Source organism: Bubalus bubalis, chromosome 10 (genome assembly GCF_019923935.1).
Source record: "Bubalus bubalis isolate 160015118507 breed Murrah chromosome 10, NDDB_SH_1, whole genome shotgun sequence".
NCBI lineage: Eukaryota > Metazoa > Chordata > Mammalia > Artiodactyla > Bovidae > Bubalus > Bubalus bubalis.
In genome coordinates, this window is record NC_059166.1 from 65255593 (window position 1) to 65270192 (window position 14600).

A 14600-nucleotide genomic window follows, 5' to 3' on the forward strand; every position below is an offset into this window, starting at 1 on the left:
TATAAGATGTACCATCAGTTTAGTACCAGCTTTTCAGGAGAAGAAAAATAGCTGTGTTAAATGTACACAGTGTGAGGTGCATTAACCTCAGAAATACTAGAATTTAAAAAAAAAGAATTAATCAAGGAAATAATAGTAGGGCAACAATTTGGTATCAAATAAATAGAAAACTTTGCAACAAAACACTTATAAAGATATTGAAAATATTATAGACCCTAAAGAATACCTCAACAACTTTGAAAAATTAAGAAGTATCTAAAGCATGGCAAAAACTGGTTTTCTACCATTTCCCACTATAAATTACTTAAGGATTCCTGATTGCTTTTGCTTTTTTGATGCTCCTGGGTAAAACTATTATGAAGAAGGTTTGCCAATTTTAAAAACTTTTAAAAACTACATTAAATGACTTAAAACATGCTAATCTCTTCAGCCTTGCAGTTTTCTAATTCACTTCTATATAGAACTCCAGGGAAAAAGTCAAAGTATTCCATAATGTCAGATGCTGCTCTGCTATTCTCTTCCTAGCTCCTTATAACCTTATTAAAAATCCAGGATATTATTAGGATATGGGTAGCAGCATTATTTTGCTTTCTCAAAAAAGGTCACTGTCTGTTTGTCTGTCTTCTTTGTGGCCCACTGGAAAAGTGCTGGCCTAATGTAGCCACCCTCATATAGCTATACGGTTGATTAGGTAAAAGCTGGCTAAAGAGATAAAGGGTTATATGAGAGCATTACCTGAAACACTACCACTATATATATGTGTGTATATACTGCACACATTACACACACAAAAACATACACACTTACAAGACTCAAAGCAACATTATTAACAATTTATTCTAAGTAATAACACCAAAGTATTTTCCACCTATGCTATACACTCAATCATCTAAAAATTACCCTCCAAAGGATGATCCTACTTCTTAGACTGGTCTGTCAAAAGGACCGGTTCTCATGATAGAACCAAACTTATAAGAGAAAGAAGTGTACTGAAGATAGGATCCTTCTGAAACTGTTCATTTTAAGTCAGAGTTTTGAAAGCTAAGTTTTCTTCCATTCCCATACCTAAAACTTAAACCAAGACTCAACTAAATGTGTTCTAAACGCCTCATTTAAGATACAAAATTTTTTATAAAATGAAAAAATAAATGAAACGTATTTACCATAAGAACAAACTAGGAAAAATATTTGTAACTCAATTCACAGATAGGGACCAATTTTCCTAATGTATGAAGAGCTCCTTGGAATCAACAATCAAAAGACCAAGACTCACAATAGAAAAGTGGGTAAAAGATAAACGAGTAGTACCCTGAAAAGGAAATACAAATGGTTCTCAAATATATGGAAGAACACTCAATCTCACTTGTAATAAAAGAATGTAAATTAAAACTACACTGAGATCCATATGTTTTATCTATTAGACTGATAAAGATCAAAATATCTGAGACCATAACCTTGGTGAAAATATGGAAAAAGTCTCATTATTGCTGGTGGGAAACTATAACACAGAAACCACGTTTGTATTATAGTTTTTCTTACTGGGACTATCTTTCTAAGACATTTTTAAAAATGTAGTACACAAGATATATTCAGCCTGGTGTGAGCTGTTGGTCATTAAAAAAAAAAAAACTATTGTAGTTATCTGCTTTTATAGAATATTGTTCACAAAATGAAACAGACAGGTAGATAAGTTTATGAAACTTGGATGATAAAGTAGCAGTATTGACAACAGTACTGCTCCATCTGAGGTCGCCTCATGACAGCTTATTGTGCACTTAGTGGGTGTTTAATTAAATTTTCTGGGTGAATGGGACCAAGAATGATGCTGAGGGATGATCAAAATGGTGTAAAACAAGTGAGAATAAGAAATTAACTAAATTTATCTGAATTGGTCAATTAATTGCTTAAACACTATACTTTTTCAAGAACAAAGCACTGTACACTGACAAATGTTTCCTGAAAAATGAGTCAGCAAGCACAGAGGTATAGTGTACTTTAGCAGTAACGGTCCCCTAGTGAGTCACACAGTTAGGAAACTCCTCCCACACCAACTCCCATCCTGGCTACATGATCTGAAGGCTAGCTGCTGGAAACACATGGATCTCCATCACTCTACCACGAATATCCAGACTATGAGTGACACCATTCTAGGCCAAATAGCTTCCAGATGACCACTCGGCTGACCCAGCCACATAAGCAAGCCCAGCCAGAAGCAGGAGCAGAATTGCTGAACTGAGCCCATGCTAGAATGATGGGCCAACAAATGGCTATTGTTTTATACACTAAATTTTGGGGGAGTTTTGTTATATAAAAATCGATACCAGTGGGGAGGTGAATAGGATTGGTGGTCAAGGAAAATTTTTGCTTTACCTGTTTTCTGCTTTTTAAATTTCACAAGAGCATATTCATATACTATTTAATTAACTTATAAAAATATTTTTATATCAGATTGATGTTATAGTAAAGCCCTACTATCACCTTATAAACACATATACATAAAACAAAATAATTCAGTCCAAATGGGAAAATGAATTTGAAAGGAGACATTAATATTGCTCAGGAAAAATAGGGTCAGTACAAAGTTGCAGGGTATATTTAATACAAAAAAAAAATTAGTGAATAAAAATACATTCATGATCAATGTCTTAATAATGGCTATTATCAGATTCTGGAAGTATTAGGAGACATACATCTCAGATTTTGCTTCCCTGCTTCTTCTGTTTATGCAGCTAACGACCTAGTACATATTCCCTCATTTTAGTTCTCACATGCTATGAAGTAAACATAAGCTGAATAACTTCAGGCAAAAGTTAGTTAACCTCTTCATGCCTCATTTCCTCAACTGTAAAATGGGGATAAAAGTACTTAGTTTACAGAGTTGAGAAAATTAAAACACTTAGAATAAGACACTCAGTAAGGGCTCAATAAAGGATCTATAACCTCTGTTAGTAAAATGATGTAAACTTAAGGTCTTTTGACTAACTTGGCTTCTATTTTATAACCATTAAGCATCATCAACCAAAGTGTGATACATCAAAATTAATTTGAAAAATTTTCCTAAAGACTTCATTAAAAAAAAAAAAGACACTCTTATTAAAAAGCCAAACAAAACCTGGGAATATATTTTTTTTTTAAAAATGAAGAAAACGGAATCTCCAAACAATAACAAATTCATTTGGTCCACATTTCACAATTCTAAATGGGTTGAAAAACCAAAGGTTTCAATTTGCGTGTGTGTTACAAATTCAGAAAAGGCAAAAAAAGGGAGGGATAGTTCCTATTGTCGCCTTTGCAATGGCCTCTGGCACAGACACCTCCAACTCATTCTACTACCATTTAAAACAACAAAAAAAGAAGACTTTAGAAAATAAGGCTCTTTCATAAGAAATACACTTCACTTAAACTGCAATATTGGAAAACTGTAGTTACTCCTTGATCAACGGCTTAACACTGCCCTTTCTCAGGGCAAGATCAGGCCTGGATAGTTTTCTGTCTATATATGGATACATCAACAATTTTAAAAAGAAAAATCAAGCCTGGGTAGGGTACTTAAAAAAAAAAGACAATTTTTCAAGTGTTTTAAACTGGTAATCACCTAGACTTTAGACATGCGAGTCAATGACCAACTGGAAAAAGCCTTATACCACAATGTACAGGTAGTTTAGTCTGTCCTATTGTGAGGAATGAATAAATGCTACAAAAATTCCATTTTTCATTCCAACTCAACTCAATTTAAAGAGCACCTGGTATACACCTAGTAATGTGGCAGATTCCAGACTTAGAAGGGCTGCTGCTGAGTCACTTCAGTCATGTCCGACTCTGTGGGACCCCATAGATGGCAGCCCACCAGGCTCCCTCGCCCCTGGGATTCTCCAGGCAAGAACACTGGAGTGGGTTGCCATTTCCTTCTCCAATGCATGAAAGTGAAAAGTGAAAGGGAAGACGCTCAGTCGTATCGGACTCTTAGCAACCCCATGGACTGCAGCCCACCAGGCTCCTCCATCCATGGGATTTTCCAGGCAAGAGTACTTAGAAGGGTTAGAAAAGAAAGAAGTACTTAGAAGGGTTATAAAGAAAGTAATAGTTATGTTACTATATATGCCAGACAGCTGCTGGTTACTAGTATTTAATCATAATCATCCAGTGAGGTAGAAATTATTAAAACTCATTTTACAGAGGAGGAAATTAAGGCTCACAGAAATAAAATAACTTGTCCAGGGTTTCTCAGCAGGAGTAGGGTCCTGGAATAGGGGTGTGGGGCAGGAAGAACACGAGGGTAGTGCCAAATGACTATTCCTACAGACAAATACAACACTCAGTGTAGTCAGTCCTTTATCAGCAATGTGAAAGGAGGCTAGGACTGTGGGAAACCAAAGAGGATCTTTTGGGAATGGGCAAAGGAGTCACAGAGGCTTTAAAGTGGTTAATCTTTGAGTTGTTACTTTAAGGATGAGTAGATTTATAAACTTCAATGCCAAGGTTCACTCCCACCTCCCCTCATCCCCAATATATCAACCAAAATAAATTACTTACTTGAAATTGAGAAAAACAATTTTGAGAGAAATCTTCCTCAGATATTTTATTCCATAGTTTTAAAACAAATAATATGATGACAGATTAATTTTTAGGTTGCTTTTATGTGGCTTGTCTTGGTTTTTATTCTGAAATGAAATTTAGATTAGTCATTTTCTTGTTCTGAGAAACTAGGAGTATGCCAACATGTTTTAACTTCACATTTTTTTCACATATCAACATGTATTCTTACTTACAGAGTCTTTCATTTCACCATCTCAAACAATAGCTAATTTAATATATAAATTTACTTTGAACTATAAATATATATGCAAAATAAGATAGTTCTTTTAATTCTTGTTATACTTCCTTGTTAATTATAATAAATAGAAGAAAAATAGAAAACTGTTGTTAAACTGTTATATATTACACAAGCATTTTTGAGGTAACACGCTTTTTTAAATTCTTTGAATCATTTATATAGTAAATGCTCTCTTAACCCAAAGAAAATTAAATAACTGTCCCCAAGGAAACTGACCTCAAAATCTTGGTACTTCCCACAGCTACCATCTAAAAAGAAAACAGAATTGGACCAAAAAACCCTTAAATTTTCCAAAGACAATTACTGCTCTTTTTTCTCCAAATTTACACTGTTAGGCATATATTCAATTTCTGCTGCAGAAAACAGTCCAGTTTGCCAATACTAATTAAGCAACAAAATATTTTTCACTTAATAACGAAATACTTAAAAATCTACCAAGAACTGGAAAAAACACAGGTCATCTGGAAAACTTTAAAAATGACAAAAAATAAAAACAAAAAATACCCCACCCAACCACACACCAAAAGGTTACACAGACTGTCATTAAGAGGGTTTTACTTATAATTTGTTTTAGCTTCAAAATGCACCTGCTTTATGTCCAGACAGTGAAGAATTTTTCTTTAAATTGCCTAAGACACCTACTCCTGCCTTATCTGGAAACTCTACGTTAACACAATTTTACCCACAGTTTACTGTACCTCAACTCCCATTATTTATTTCCTCTCTCATTCAGTATCACTGTGGTGTTAAAAAGGCAGTCAGGTACCAAAGTGACATACACCATCCCATGTTCCATATCTTAGTAAGTTTCCAAGTATTTCTTGGAAATATATAAGGCTAATGGCAACATCCTCTGAAGCCTACTTAAACCCAACCTACTTAAAAACTCATTTTCCACTCATTTTTAATTGAACAAATTCTAATCAAATCAAAAGACCAGAAAATGTTTAAGTACAGTACCAGAGGAACTCTGAAAGGTCTCCTGATCCATTGCCTTTCCCTTTGGAAAACTATATACATACAATTCTAGTATCAATTTTTGTTTATATCTGTCCTAAATTCTTGTTATAGACTAATCTATAGACATATATGTTATAGACATTATTTTTTAAAAAGAGAGAGCTACAATCATCACAAAACAAATCCAGCTACAACCTATTCTATGGGAAGAGTCTAAACACTATTGAACACAGTAGGCCCTCTGAGATTTCTAAACTGCGTACATGCTTTTTTTTTTTTTAACAATTCCTCTAAACTTCTGTATGTTTGTCTTTCAATTATAACCAAGGCCTTTCCAATTCTCAGATGTGGGGAGACAGTGTGAGGTAGTAAGAGCTGAGAGTCAAAATCCCCAGTTTTTAGACCCAGGCCCACACCAACCAATTATAGGATATAGGACACTGGACAAATCCTTGAGTTATTCTATCTAGACATCAGTTTCCTTTAAATAAAATGAAAGAATTTCACCAGAATAGTGTTTTCCAACCCCTTTCACATTGTAAATAATATTCATTCAGCACCATAGCCAATAAGAAGTCTTTGGAGGCATCAACATTGTGCTTGATGAGAAAAAATTATGTTTTCTTTATATAATTATGAAAGAAAATTAAACAAAGCTTGTAGCAACATGAATGGATTGCAAATCCAACCTTTTCCACATTAGGAACATTTCAAAATAACAATGATGCTTAATTTTTGCAGAACATACATATGCTATTAGGCAGTCACCTTGCAGCAAGCTAAATGGCACATCAGAAAATGGCTAAGAAGATCCAATAAAGGCAAAGTACAGGCAAGACCTAGGCCCCAGAGCAACATCCTGCCACCCTATCCTTTCATCATCAGATGATGCTCTCTCAAGCACCCAGAGTACAAACTCCAGTAACAGTTCCATGATCCCTTCTCCATAAGAGGCAGCTACAGTCTCTGGTTGGCTGAAGCAGATTTCAAATATCAATGGTAAAGCACTTTCTTTAACGTATTTAAAATACGAAATGGAGCAATAACTGCTGGTTGTGCTCATCATGGGGCTTCCTTGGTGGCTCAGATGGTAAAGAATCTGCCTGCAATGCAGGAGACCCAGGTTCAATTTCTGGGTTGGGAAGATCCCCTGGAGAAGGGAATGACAACCCCACTCCAGTATTCTCACCTGGAGAATCCCATGAACAGAATCCCAAAGGGAGCCTGGCGGGCTACAGTCTATGAGGTCGCAGAGAGTCAGACATAACTGAGCGACTAACACACTTGTGCTGTGCTCGTGCGATCTGCTTAAGGAGCCCCACAGCCTGCCTTCAGACTCCACTCTACTAGGGTCTACCACCTCCAGAGAGCCACACAACATCAAGCGGAAGCTCTGAATTAGAAGACCTCTACTAAAACCTAAAATTAAACAGTACTGCAGTAATCATTTAACAACTAAATATTTACAACTACTATGACCTTATATTTTTGTTCTTCCTTACCAATTGTTGCAAGCACAACATAATCTAAAAAAATTAACTTTGAATAAGTATCACATGCACATGGCAACAAACCTCCAAAAGTTACTGAAGAGTATACTTAAAAAAAAATTAGATTCCCACATTTGTCCTGTAGGCCACCAGTTACCCTCACTGGAGGCAACCACTGTTGCAAAATTCTCATGTATCCTTTCAGATATATGTGTACATATATATACAATATATATTTATATATAAATATATATTTATATATAAATATTTAATTTATATTATATATATGTGTGTGTGTATATATATATATTTTTTTAAGCCACACAAATGGTAGCATACCACATATGAAGCCTTGCATCTTGCTTTTTTTCCTTTTAACATATCTTAGACATGGCACCAGAGCAGTACATATAGTACTGCCTCATCACTTTAAGGACTTGCCTAGTATTCCACTGAAGAGATACACCATAATTTACTTAACTACTGATTCACGCTTAGGTTATTTCCAACCTTTTGCAATGACAAACAATGCTGCCACAAATATTCTTACATGCTCATTTGACACATACATAAAATCTTTAAAAAAATAAAATCCTTGAATGAAGTTGCTAGATCAAAATGTACATGAAAAAGAAAAGAAAGAATAAAAAAACAAGGGAAGAAACTCCCTGGCAGTCCAATGGTTAGACCTGTGTACTTCCAGGGGCCTGGGTTCAATTCATGGTAGGGTAAGTTCCCACAAGCTGCGCAGTGCAGAACCCCCCTCCCTCCAAAAAAGGAAGACAAACTACCAAAATACATATGCATCTTAAATTCTGAAAACGACTTCCAAATTGTTTTCCATAGAAAATGAACATTTTATATTCCCACCAGCAATATGTGAGAATGCCCATTTCCCCTTCCTCTCATCCTCCTCAGGTTATACTGTATAATCAATCTTTTCTAATTAGGGATAAAAGGTATGTTGTAGTTTTAATTTACATCTTCATTATAATAAAATCACACATCTTTTCCTAAGAATTCTCTTTGTTCACTTTTTCTATTGGATTATTTTCTAGGAGCTCTTTGTATATTAAGAAGAAATTAATCTTTTGTGAAAAGTGTACAAGTAAGCTTTACCAGTCTATTTCTATTTTAAGTTTATAATTTTTGTCTCTATATAGAATTTTACTTTACATTGTAAAACTCAGCAATCTGGCTTCAGTTCTGTATCATACTTTGAAAGGCCTTCACCATTCCTGCTACTGTTAAGTCACTTTAGTCGTGTCCAACTCTGTGCGACCCAAGAAGACGGCAACCCACCAGGCTCCCCTGTCCCTGGGATTCTCCAGGCAAGAACACTGGAGTGGGTTGCCATTTCCTTCTCCAAAGCATGAAAGTGAAAAATGAAAGTGAAGTCGCTCAGTCGTGTCCGACTCTTCGAGACCCCATGGACTGCAGCCTACCAGGCTCCTCCACCCATGGGATTTTCCAGGCAAGAGTACTGGAGTGGGATGCCATTGCCTTCTTCACCATTCCTAGATTAAAATAATTATCTTATGTTTTTTGTTTGTTTCTACATTTAAATCTTCTGACTCATCTGGAAGCCAAGTTTTTACTTTTCCAGATAACTAAGTAGCTATTCCAACACTCAGTATTAAAGAATCTTCTTCCCTACTAATAGGAAAGGTAGCATCCATTATCATACACTTAAGTTCTTACACACAAGTCAATTTCTGACCTCTGCTCTATTTCATTTTGCTGTGTCAAAGATATGCTACACTGCAAAAAAATTTAAAATTTAAATCAGTTTACATATAAATAAGTATAATAAAACCAGAAATTATTGGCTTTCTTTAATATAAGAATAATTCTGCAGTTCCTAAACTGAATTTATATAATCAAATTAAACACTTTCATCATGCAATCACATATTTTAGTTGATACTTATTTGGGAGCCCAATATCAAACTCAAGGCTTTTTCTCATGTTTCTGATAGTTTTTCCTTAATTTTGTATATATATTCTTTGCAAATTATAAAATAAATATATTCTCTGCAGAAAAGCTGAAAAATACAAACTACACCTCCTAGAGATAAGCAACCTTTATATTTCGGTGCATTTTTAATAAATTATTATTTCATAAACTGATGTTTCTCACATAATACACTGATAGCACTTTCCTGTATTATTTTATATTATATAATAATCATGAAAACATGATTTTAATGACAAATTCTACTAAATATGCCCAATTTATGTAACCACTTCTCGGTTGCTGAACATTTGGGGTTGTTCCCTGTTATGCCTATCATCTATTATTAATTCTTGCAACAATGCTTGAATTTCAAGCACTGTGGTAAGCAACCAACCATTGGCTGTATAATGGTGAGCAAAAATGAACACATTACCAGCATTTATGGAGGTAACTGTGAAAAACAAACATTAATCTCCTATGTATATAAAAATGACAACTACAGCAAGTGTTATGAAGGAAAGTTTATGAAGCTTTGAGAGTCTATGGTAGGGAAGGCTTCCCTGAGGAAAGATAAATTGGAGTTTAGGTGAAGGAAAAGGAAAAACATTCTAGGCAGAGGGAACAGCAGGTTCAAAGGCCTCATTGTGGGAGGAGCATGGCAAGAATAAGGGACTGAAATAAGGTCAATATGGCTGGAACATAAAGAGCAAGGCAAGAAGGACATGGCTCAAGCCATGACTGGATAGAGAGGCAGGGGCCAAACTGTGCAAGACCTTGTAAGACATGTAGACACCACCACATAAGACATGTAGCTTTGTCCTTATCCTAAATGCAATGGAAAACTACTGAAGCATACCAAGTAGTAGGGGGATATAATAAGGTTTGCATTTTGAAAAGATCTCTCTGATTACAGTGTAGAAAACAGATTAGAGGGGAACAGAATAGATTGGGGTAGGCCAAGATTAGGAGGCTATTGTTGTAAACGCATCCAAAAATGCTAGTAGTTTAGACTAGGGTGGTGATGGATAATGAAAGAAATAGACGGATTCAAAAGATAACCAGATTTTGTCAAAAGATTTACATTCGTAGATCAAAATCCCTAAAACTGAAATTATTGGGTCAAAAAGCATTTCAAGGATTCTGCTATGCATTGCCAAGCTACTGGGCCAAGAGCAGTTTTCTTTTCATTTGTGAATTACCTTGTATCTGTTCCTCTATTAGAATTTTAAAATTCTTTTGAAATTCCTTTAAAATGACTTAATCCATACTTCCTTCATGAAGCCTTCCCTGACTCCCCTTTTGGCCTGCCAGGTGGTCACTGAACACATCCTCTCTGAGTCCTCACTTTGTCTTATTCACATTTCTTTTATATTCCAATTAAACTATGTTTGAATTATGTTTACATGTCTATCATCTCTCCTACATTGTGAGCTTGTGGAGGGTAAAAGTTGTTCATAAGTTGTTCGTTTAAAAAACAGCTCAATATATGTACTAAGTTCTCATTAAGTGTTCACTGAATAAACTGAATCACATATTACAAGATTCCACTGTGTCCACAGATTTTAGAGGACTCCTGTTTAATAAGCTTCTGATTAACTTACGGGTTATTTAAGTCAAGCGTAACACAGAAACCTAATAAAATTTGGAACTCGGGCTTCAGATACATACTAAAGTGACTAATTTTGTTTGTGGTAAAACACTACATCTCAGTAGTGCTCCTGAAAAATCTTTCTAATATTTATATTCAATAGGTATTGTGTTATGTTAAAATATTGTTAAATGATTTAGCAAAAAAAAAAAAAAAAAAAAGGCTATGAACAAACAAGACTTTTATTAGAGAAATTATTTGTCATCTAAGTTGTTGATAATTCATTAGCTGGAGGAAGACTGGGCAGGGGGTAGGGGGATGATGGCAGAGTTCCTTACAGTACTCTTCAAGTCAAGCAGCTCCCTCTATAGTCTGTTTGGCCTACTTTGTTTAATTACTTGCTTTGTGAACATCTCGCTCACACTCTTTTATTTACTCCTTCTCTGCATCTCAGCAGGGAAGCTTTTGAAACGATAATTCTGTTTTAAATTGATGCTGAGAAAACTGAGAAAGCTGTCTAAGCTCAACATGAAGTGAGTTACATCAGGCAACTAATAAGCAAGAGTTGGGATGTGGTAACTGGGCAGCTTCCCAGATTCACCTGAGTCAGTTCCTCATAGTAAAGCCCTAGGATTTTGAAATAAAATCCCAGAACACTCACACCCATATTCAAATCTAAGTGAAAAAAAAAAAAAAAAACGCTGTCTTGTACTGTAGTTAGGTATAACTTGGGTTCCCTCCACTAAAACAAGTTACCAAAAAGTTGTTAAATTGCTCAATACATTGTATGTCAAAACAATATTCAAGTCATTTTTAAATGAGTGAAAGAAAACCAAAAGATGTTTTTGAGTTTTTAAAAATAATTCCATCACTTACATATAGAAAATTTAAGTGATTCTCTCAGGAACCAATATCCTCAACCAGCATGGGATTAAATCAGTCAGGATTTACCATTCAAATCTGAATGTACCAGTTTTTAAAATACCTTTTCAAATTTCACCAACTTAAGATATGAGAGCTTTTAAACCTAATACACTAAATTTATTTCTTAAATTACTCAAATATGCCCTCAAAACATAGGACAATAGGAAGTCAACTGGACTGTTTTCTAAAGCAGAAAAATACTTTTCATGCAATAATAGAAAAACTGAACTAGTAAAACTCTAATAAATGAATTGGTTCAAAATTTTATAATGTACATCTGAAATGGTCCCTTTATTTGGAAGATTTCTTCTGCTGCTATTTTTCACAATTTCACTTGAAACGCAAACTCAGTTTAAAAACATTTTCTCCAAACCAACGTAAGGAATTGAGGATTCCCAAAATTAACTACTATATAGGAAAAACTTAATTTTATGAGTCTGTAATATAGATGTACCGTGTTACAATTTTTCATTAATTTTACTAATTAGTAGATATATAAACAGTTTGTGATTTCAAACAATAAATCTGTTTTCATTAAAAATTCTAGCATTCAAACTAGAGAACCAAATTGACTTTTTTTATATATTATTTTCAAAATTTATTTTACTAGGTGGCTGGACTGGTTTTCTTTGGGGAGACAATTCAGAAGCAGATAATAGGATAGTTTTGTTTATGCTTATTAACATTAATTTTACGTGCTAGAAATGATGACTTGATTTCTGAAAGCTGTAAACTCTAAATGTATGCCAGTGACATCAAAATTTTTCACCTTTTGAGGAAACACAAAAATTTTATAGTAAACTCAATTTAATAATCCTACAACTTACAGTTTGAAATTCTCTGTATGAAGTTTTGTATCTTTCAATGTATATACCAAAAAACTCTGATTTACATTATACATTTCAAGGTGTATTTTTTAAAATCCAGTTTTTTTTTTAAAGGGGGAGTGATGCTGGTAATCTATTGTAAGATGGCCAAGAGGAAAGAAATAAGTATTTCTTTCACGTCTTTTTTTAATACTGAGAAACAAAAGTATACCATATTCTTTATTTTTTTAAGAATTTTTTTCATATAATAAAATTACTACTAGCTCACAGTGAAATTTTTTGTCCACAAACAAAACTTGCCTATAAAACAAAGCTTGCAAATCACTCAAAGATACATATTTAATGACTAGTGTAGAAAAAAAAATTATGTGTAGAAAAGTAACCCAAACCATATAAATTGTAATACCCAGTATATGCCACAGTATTAGCATGTCCCCTGATAATTTCAAAATGTGGCTGAACAGAGTTATATCAACATCACTATCTTATTTTTCCTCTGTACCTGAAGTGAAAAAAAAAAACAACAGTATATTACACTGAAATTCCAATTAGAAATAAATACAGCACCACTATACTTAAAAGGGCAGAAAATCTATCCTTTAAAACATTTTATTGCCTCTATTCTCCAGCCTCTAAGTTTCAGGTGTTACACTTTCAACAAATTGTTAACAGCATTCAAATGCCCCAACTTAAAAACTCCATATCATCAAAAGCTTTGTCACTATTTTAAAAAGAAATATCAAATATCATTCTATCAAATCTCACTAACAACACTGAAATTTTTAACGACGAGAATTCACATTAAAAGATAACTGCTTAGAATGAGTGCTTGAGTTTGGAAAGTGCTATTATCTTGATAGCCCACAGGAAAACTGACTGTAGTAATAAGATGAATGGTGATTAGGGCAAGGAGCATCAAGTGGGAAATGCTATCTAAAATCCCATAGGGCAGTACATAGCTAGAGAGTATCTCTTTCTAGGAGGCAGCTCCATTATTTCACATAGGCAGTTCAAAGCGTGTAGAAAAGCAAAACAATTTAAAACCTTGCAAATCTGGCCACTATCCTACTTACACTATCATAAATTCCCAAGAGCTTCGGAGAATGTAGCTTCTGTCTCCCCACCCCACTTGTTCGAAATAGTTTTTGAAAACAAAACAGCCTATTAAAAAGCGTATTGTCTTAAACGTATGTGTATTTAAAATGCAATCCTACAACCCAGCATAGGGACATTTCTTTAATGTTTGCGTTGCTGGGCTTAGCTGTGGTTCTTATGAAATTGACGCTATTAAGTGGGATGTTTTACACTGGGCGACATAAACATGCATTTCCTACTTCCGCGGATACACACTTCCCTGAAAGCAACGCACCTGGGGGCGCAGCCCTGCCCCCAGACTCCTAGGCTTTACTTGAAACTCTAAGGAGTTACGACCTGCCCTCACAGCAGAACCACATGGTCACTTCAATGAGAAAGATTATCTGGCCCCAGGCGCCACTCTTCAGCCCACAGCATCTCCAGAAGGGGCAGAGGAGAGCGCTGCTGAGAAGAAGGGACGAGGAGTGACTGACAACAGAGCTGACACTTCCCTACTCCTCAAGCCGTTTCCATCAAGGGGCACTTGGGAGACGCAGAGGGTGTCCGAGGTCCCACCAGTCACCCACCTCAGAGAGGGGCCCTGCGCGCCCGCTCACGGAAGACACGGCGCGGCCACCTGACCCCGTCCTCCGGGGCGAGAGCGACGCCCGCTCCGCCTGCCCGCGCGACCCCGAGTGTGCGGACCCGGCTCCCGACCGCCGCACGCAGTGTAAACACTCGGCGCCCGCCGCCTCCCCGCCTGGGGTTGGATGGGGGGAGAAGGGGGCGGAACGCTCGCGCGGACCCACATTTTTGCGCCTCTTGTCATGCTCGGGAGAAAAAGGCAAGGAGAGCGAAGGGGAGGGAAGACGCGGCAGCGATCAGCCGAGAGGGCCGGCGCCGGTGGCGTGCGCGCGAGTGCGCGGCGGGGAGAGCTGCCCGGGCGC

At 35.9% G+C, this 14600-nt stretch overlaps 1 protein-coding gene across 6 annotated transcripts in view; it reads right to left on the reverse strand.

Annotated features, from left to right (window-relative positions):
* The window catches only part of REV3L (REV3 like, DNA directed polymerase zeta catalytic subunit), a 175455-nt gene that overhangs the window by 160245 nt on the left and 610 nt on the right, over positions 1 to 14600 (reverse strand). Inside the window, exon 2 of one of the 6 annotated variants that reach the window (XM_025295026.3) lies at positions 4534 to 4661. The exons of the other annotated variants lie outside the window; for them this stretch is intronic. The gene's annotated coding sequence lies outside the window, so the exon portion shown is untranslated. The remainder of the gene's footprint in view (positions 1 to 4533; positions 4662 to 14600) is intronic. 6 annotated transcript variants of the gene reach the window in all.